Raw genomic sequence first — 7,705 nt, 5'->3', positions numbered from 1 at the left:
TGTATGTTCAATATATCCTTTAATTTAAGAAATATATCCTAACGAATAAAAAAAATAATGCTAATCTAAATTTATTTAATAATAAGAATGAATTAGAGTCCTGATAGTATACTATTCATTTTTAGTTCTTTAAAAAACTAAAAATTTAATAAAATTTCTGTAATTTGGTGAAGTCACATGGCGCAACCACAGCGTCTAAGCCCAACTTTTATTATATGTAATATATGTTGTATGTTATATACTATCCCCTAATTTAAGAAATATATCCGAACAAATAAAAAATAATGTTAATTTGATGATAAATATTATCTAAATTAAATTTTTGTATGTTCAATATTATCCTTTAATTTAAGAAATATATCCTAATGAATAAAAAAAAATAATGCTAATCTAAATTTATTTAATGATAAGAATGAATTAGAGTCCTGATAGTATACTATTCATTTTTATTTCTTTAAAAAACTAAAAATTTAATAAAATTTCTGTAATTTGGTGAAGCCACATGGCGCAATTACGGCGTCTAAGCCCAACTTTTATTATATGTAATATGATATGATATAATATGATATGATATGATATTTTTAAATATTGCGTTGTACTGATGTGAAAAATTGTGGTGCTAGGGAGGTTTCGGTTATATATATATATATATATATATATATATATATATATATATATATATAAATAAAGAGTACCAATTATTGGTCAAGAAGTGAACAGATAAAGAGAAACACTCAAACATAGGAAAAACACAGACATCTCTTTTTTTCTCTCTTGCCGTCTCATGTCCTCTCTCTCTACTTCTTTGCTACATTCTTTCAAGTGAAGCCGAGAGTAGGATAGGTTTTTTCTTCATCTCTTTTCCCTGAATTTATCGTCAAGATTTGGGCCTATTTGATTGGTTTTTTTTTTTTCCTCTAGGAATTTTTAGCACTAGCATTAGGAATGCTGTGAAATCTTAACTGAAATTTAGTAATATGCAGATTTAGGTTTTGGAGAAGGCACTGGGTTTTTTTTGGTTAAATTGAGTTTAACTCATTGAATGTATGAATTGATTGGTGAATTTTCAGACTCAGGTTTGTTTTTTAAGTAACTAATTTTGTTGGTTAAGTTGAACTTAGCTTGTCGGACCATGTGAATTGATTGGTGAGTTTTTGGATATAGTTTTTGGGGAAGTAACTAATTTTGTTGGTTAAATTGAGTTTAGTTTTATTGAGTGTGTGAATTGGTGGGCGAATTATTGGATTTGGGTTTTAGAGAAGTAACTTGTTTTGATGATTAGATTGAGTTTAGTTCATTTGTATTTGCGTTGTGTGTGTTGTTTTGTTGATTCAATGGTTTTTGGTCCACGAACAAGCGGTGCGTGTTGTTTAATTGCTTTGTGAATTTAAACTGATTGAGTATAATTTGCCAGTATTTTGTGATGGTCTAGATTGATGGTTTTAGGGATTTCAGGTTACCATTATGCTAGGACCATATAGGCTGTTGAGACAATTAAATACATTTCCTGATTGTTGAGGAAAAATAGGAGAAGTTTTATGCTTTGTTCAGTTGTTGCAAAATTAGAGAGAAGAGACAGGAGTTTAAACCTTGGTTATAGTAGGGGGTGAGTTTAGTGGCATTCTTCCCAGCTTCTTTTCCAAAAGCACTACAAGGGTTAAGGTGGTCTAGGGCAGTGTTTTCTTCGAAATTCTAATGAGTTTTAAAGTGATGAAAATTCTTTGAACATTTTGATTTTTGTCCTATTCCTACTTTTCTTATCAACCAAAGGTATTATTGTTCATGGAAACCTAATTTCATTTAAAACAGGGGCTTATGGAATGGTTTATGGTATTTAGAGAATTAGCTATCCATGTTTCTAATTCAGTTGTTACAAAAAATGTTTTTAAATTAATGTTGATAGGTGCATGTCATTTACAGGCGGCAAAGCAATGGGATCAATCAGGGTCACGGTGACATTGGAGTGCATGGTGATTACTTATCCCTTTTCATATAAGCTTTTTATATTGTTTCTAGTTCTTTATATGTTTCACTGCCCTAACTCAGATGCCCTAATTCATGTGAAGATTCCCGGATGAGTCCAAATGATCTGCGTTTGAAACTGATAAACAAAAGAAAGATGAAGCGAATTTCAAGGGTTTTTGAAGAGAGAAGGAAGATGGACCAAAAGTCAAAAGTTGTCAAAAACTATTCAGCATTCAAGGCATAACATGCAGCAGCAAAGGTCTGAATTAAAAGGACGTACTTTCTTGTGGCAAACGCCAGCCACAGAAAGACCTAGATCCCCAAATAGAAATTTGAAATCTTCTAGGGGACTCTCACCACAAAGAAATTTCAATGAGCTGCACCAAGTACCATCGCTAAGGGCAGCTAATAATTCAAGAGCTGGATGGTTTTTAAGCAATGATGGTACTTCTAGGCCAACAGGACCTTTAATTGTCAAAGGTCCTGATACTTCAGAGCTAGTCATGTAGCTTACACCAATAGGTGGCGTTGGGTAGAAAAGTTTTCATTCGGTATGATTTTTTCCCCCTGCTGCCCTGTGTTAGCTTAATTTAAGAGGATTTGGTTTGTATTTGTGAGGTTATCTAGATTAACGGTTGTGTATAATTGGCATTGGTCATCTAATGTTATGCATTCATCATGCTTTGTTGAATGGAATTTTAAAAGGTGGAAGAATCTCACACTGTCACTAGCTTGTTGCAATTGCTTGGTTTGGGGAAATATAACATTCTCTTCCGGGCTGAAGAGGTACGTAACCTGCATCTATCCAATCTTTTGAAAGAAAATTTCCTGAGGATAAGTTTTTCTGTGGTGAATGTTTGACCTTCCCATATTTTGAATGGAAAGTATAAGCCAGTGATGTGATTTCTGAGAGAGCAAGATAGATCTGTTGTGATGGTTTAGTATGTAGTCTGTATAGAGTGGTGACTGGGAAATGCATAAACAAAAATCATTTAATACTTGGTTCATCTAATCATAGTTAAAGTAGATGGTTGATAAAGACCTCAAAGATATAGGGATACCAATGGTATTGTGCTTTCACTCTCTTAAAATTTGACAACTGTTTAATTTTGTTTTGCTGTGAAAAAGTCACTTTATTGTTACCTTTCAATAGTATCAAAGCATCAAATAAGATACAGGATTGAACCTCCCCTATGTGTTGCTTATTTATGTTATTATGATTTTCTTATTCTACCTTGAGGGTTTGTTTTGTTTTGTTTTGTTTTTGTTTTTTTTGTTTTCTTTTTTTTCGGGTTCATGTTGGATGTTCACAATTCTTGCAGTCTACTTTGAGCCGGATGATTTGTAGGGAAATAAGTTCAGCTCAGTGTAAATACTGAGTATTGACTGCAGCTAAAAGAAACATTATCATGTAGGGGCTGTTCACAATTCTTTTAGTCTACTGTGAGCCCAATATATCGTATGGAAATAAGTTCAGTTCAGTGTAAATATTGACTGCAGCTAAAAGGCCCCTTTACTGGCCAATCACCTTGAACTGACTTGTGTATCATCTTCATTTCATGTATAGATTTCCAATGGAAAACAATTAATCTGTTCTCACAAAAGTTGTTTGACATGCAGGGACCGAGAAAGAAGATTCTTCTTGCTCTGTGGCCTCGTTCTAGATGAGAACAACCATAGCTGCAAACATTTATTGCCTGCACTTTGGAGAGTATTTGTTACATCTGTAACTTATAGCTTGAGTAAATATTGACAAGCATGGGAAGTATAAAGTATTTTTTAAGTGGAGATATGAGTGTGTTGCTTTTCAAGAACCAGAAATCTGTCTTGGAGAAAAAAATGAAACGGTTTATATATGTAATGGCATATGGAAGATTGTGCTAGTGAAACATCTAACTATTTGTTTAATCAGCATAATTTTTTTCTCATTTTGCATATTGCTTTGGAATGATTCATTTGTGTTTGGATTATCTTTTTATTGAAACTTGGCAAAAGTATAATTGTGCCTTTATGAGTGAGATTAATTCTTTGAAAAAAAATTACCAAGAAAGTAATCATATGTTACTTTAAGAAAAAAAAGGAGTTAAATTAAATATTTCTATTAAAGCATTACCGAAATTGAAAATTCTTACATAAATGAACATTTAAAGTTTTTTTTATTTTATTTTTTTTAAGAAGAATTTAAAGTTTTAAGTGAAAGTTATATTTAAAACACACACATATATATATATATATATATATATATATATAAATCAGTAGAACATCATATATGGTTTAGTGAATTGTATATATATTTTTTTAATGAATGGGAGATTGAATTTTTATCTTTCATACAACAATTTATTGAATTGTTTTTTTATTATTATTTTTTAATGAATTGGAGACTAAATTTTTATTTTTTGTGATCACAAATGTATGAGTTGTGTGCATGCATGTACTTGTACTTCAACGTTGAGGCACTCATTCTTTTTAAGTTTTGTAGTTGACAATTAGGTTTGTGACAAGAATTTGAAAATAAATTTGCAAGGCCATTATACTTTGAAAAAATAAAAATAAAAATAAAATGTTCCACTTATTGTTAATCTTATTTCACTAGTTCAAAGTTCAAACACTTGCTAGCAATTGTATTGCACAGTTTGATTGAAAGATAGAGATTTTATTAGGAGATGGAAATTGATGCATAGTTAAGCACTACAAGAACGGATTTCTTTGACTTACAAACTATTAAATAACATCTAATTTTCCTACTTTGACCCTTTGATGATTCAATGTCAAACTTGTTGAGTAGTCTTACACTCACAACAAGGGTATTCTAGAAATTTTAGAGGGAATCGAGGGTATTTTGGTCATGTTTTAGGTTTCAAGGGTATTTTGGTCATTTTTAGGTTTGAGGTCATTTTGGTCATTTTTTAGGTACTAGGGGTATTTCAGTCATTTTCAAGTTTCTAAGGGTATTTCAAACATTCTCTTGGAATGGTGGCATTATGGTCTTTTTGTTTTTTTTTGTTCTTTGGTCATTTTTTAGTCTTTATGGTTATTTTGGTCATTTTTTAGGTTTTAGGGTCATTTCGGTCATTTTTTAGGTTTCAAGGTCATTTAATCCCTTTTCATATTCTAAGGGTATTATTTTTTATCATTGTTTGCACCCACAATCATTTTTTAGGTTCTAAGGATATTTTGGTAATTGTTGGGGATTTTGGTGGTATTTTGGTTATTTTCAAGTTTTATGAGATATTTTGGTCATTTTATAAGTTTCAAGGGTATTTTGAAAATCTTTAGGTTTTAGGGTCATTTCGGTCATTTTAAAGGTTTTATGGGTATTTTGGTCATTTTTTAGGTTCTAGGTGCATTGCGATAATTTTTTAGGTTCTAAGGATATTTCAGTCATTGTTTAGGTTAGGTTTCAAGGTCATTAAAGTCATTTTCTTTAAGTTCTAAGGGTATTTCAAACATTTTTTTAGATTTTAGGGTCATTTTGGTCATTTTTAGGTTTAAAGGGTATTTTAGTCATTTTTTAAGTTTTAAGGGTGTACGGCATTGAGGTTCCTGAACCCAATTGGGCCTTGGATTCAGGCCCAGCAGCGCGGCCCACACTCTCAATCCCTTTTACTCTACCCTCACAAACTACAGGTCCAAGTCTCATCACCTAACCATTGCTCGGCGTGAAATGCCCGAATAATAAAGAAAGACTAAAATCCGAACACGTCATAGCATGCTCGGCAGTTTCCAAGAAACATCACTACCGAGCATATTCACGTGAGTTGGAACCAAGTTCCAAGGCCACACTCGCCACACTCCACTTTCACCTAAACATCCACTTACGACAGATGATATTGGATCTTCAATTGCACTAACTATGGTAGTAATCATGATCTCTCCACTAATTTAGAGCTATAAATATGAGAAGTTAGGGAAGGAAAATGGGGGTTGAGAGGTTTACAAAATAAGATAGAGAGTAGAGCAAAACAGCGATTCAGAAAGAGAAAGGGTAAACTACGTTGAGTCTCTATGCCGAGAACAACCCAAAGTAGGAAATTCTAAGCCCACCTTATAAGTAAGTTGTGAGCCTAAGTGAGGTCAAGCCCAATAGCCTCATTTCCGGTGCACACAATTGGCGCCCACCGTGGGGCTATCCTACGAAGCTGTGGTTTGACTAAGACTCAAGCACGGGAAATGTCCGAAGGGCGTTCAGGAGGCCAAGTCGAAAGCGGATCGGTAGGATTTTCTCGGGACTCCATATTGCAGGAAAGAAGGCAGAAAAGGCGTGAGGATAGGGAGCGTGGGCGTGGAGAAGAAGAATCTGGCCTGGGGGAGGGGTCAGACCAGACTCACCGAACAATGTTGGGTGCCTCAGGGCACGAGCAACGTGATGAGAGAGACCAAAAGCTGGAGCGGTTGTGCAGACTGGTGAGAGATTTGGAATTGGAGGCAAGGGGTTGGCGCTAGAGAAGGGATCGAGACAACCGAGAAAGAAGGGACGATAGTATGGGAAATCAAGGCGAGGAAAGGTCTAGCCACTCCGGTTCTCGACGATTCCGAGATCGTTCACTTTCCTGAGAATCACATCGACACATGAACCGCTCGCACTCCTGCGAGACGCGTCAGTGCCGGAACCGTTCACGTTCACGCAAATATGAAGACCGTGGTTCGGGTTCCCCAGAGGAACGACAGCCCTACAATGCTGCCATGGACGCAATGAGCCGGGCCTTACGAAGAGCTGCTCAGTCGCCATTCTCAAACGAAATTGAACAGTCCCCTATGCCGAGCCGATTTACACGGCCACCGTTTAACTCCTACGATGGGAAAACAGACCTGGTGGCTGAACAAATCGTTCTTCAGGTGGCCGAACAAGATGAGAGGCAACCCGTCTCAGAGGAATCAAAAATTGTACTGCACATACCACAGAGATAAAGGGCACACCACCGAGCAGTGCCGGGTATTAAAAGATCATCTGGGGTAACTAGTGAAGGTAGGATATTTGAAAGAGTTCGTAGTGGATTCTGGTAATCGGGATGCCAGCCATGGTGCTCAGCAGAAAGGGAACCCCCTTCTGTCGCCATTGGGAGTGATTGAGGTCATCCATGCTGCCCCGGGGGGGTGTGGCCATAACTAGAAGAGGAGTATTAACAGTGACGCCCAAAGAAACCTGCACGGAGAGACAATCACTCGGAAAGAGGATGAAAGTTGTCCGGTTGGCAATTTCTTTTGACGATGAAGATCTGGAGGGAACGATTTAACCCCATGATGATGCGTTAGTAGTAACAGCGCGAATAAGCGGCTTCTTAGTGAAAAGGGTGATAATAGACCAAGGAATCGGAGCCGATGTAATGTACCCAGATCTGTTCAAGGGGCACGAATTAAAAAATTAGGACTTGATGAAGTATGATACGTTGTTGGTCTCGTTTGATGGAAGAGTGGTGATCCCCGAGGGTCAAATTTCTCTTTTGGTGAATATGGAGGGCAAGGAAGTGATGGTGACCTTCATAGTAGTCAGATCATTCTCCCCATACACGACAATCTTGGGAAGGCCGTGGATTCACGCAATGAAGGCTGTTCCGTCCACCCTACATGTAAAAGTTAAATTTTCTACCGACCATGGAGTTGCCATGGTATGAGGAAACCAGCAAATGGCTAGGCAGTGCCTGGTCGCCACGGTCAGGTGGAAAGGCGAGTAGGTTGAATAGAAGGAAACCACTGAAATAGCATCTTCATAACAATTACAAAAGCCCCGAGAAGAAGT

The 7,705-nt window shown here is 36.2% G+C and overlaps 1 long non-coding RNA gene across 1 annotated transcript; it reads left to right on the top strand.

Moving 5' to 3' along the window:
- Window positions 1-718: 718 nt before the first annotated feature.
- LOC126726605 (uncharacterized) lies at window positions 719-3,893 on the top strand. Its single transcript, XR_007656004.1, has 5 exons — window positions 719-843; window positions 1,921-1,970; window positions 2,067-2,516; window positions 2,671-2,751; window positions 3,586-3,893. It is a non-coding gene; the product is annotated as an uncharacterized LOC126726605 (long non-coding RNA).
- The last annotated feature ends 3,812 nt before the right edge of the window (window positions 3,894-7,705 follow it).

This window comes from Quercus robur, chromosome 5 (assembly GCF_932294415.1).
Source record: "Quercus robur chromosome 5, dhQueRobu3.1, whole genome shotgun sequence".
In the NCBI taxonomy this organism is placed as follows: Eukaryota; Viridiplantae; Streptophyta; class Magnoliopsida; order Fagales; family Fagaceae; genus Quercus; species Quercus robur.
The sequence above is the reverse complement of the archived record's forward strand: the minus strand, read 5'-3'. Positions and strand labels throughout refer to the sequence as shown.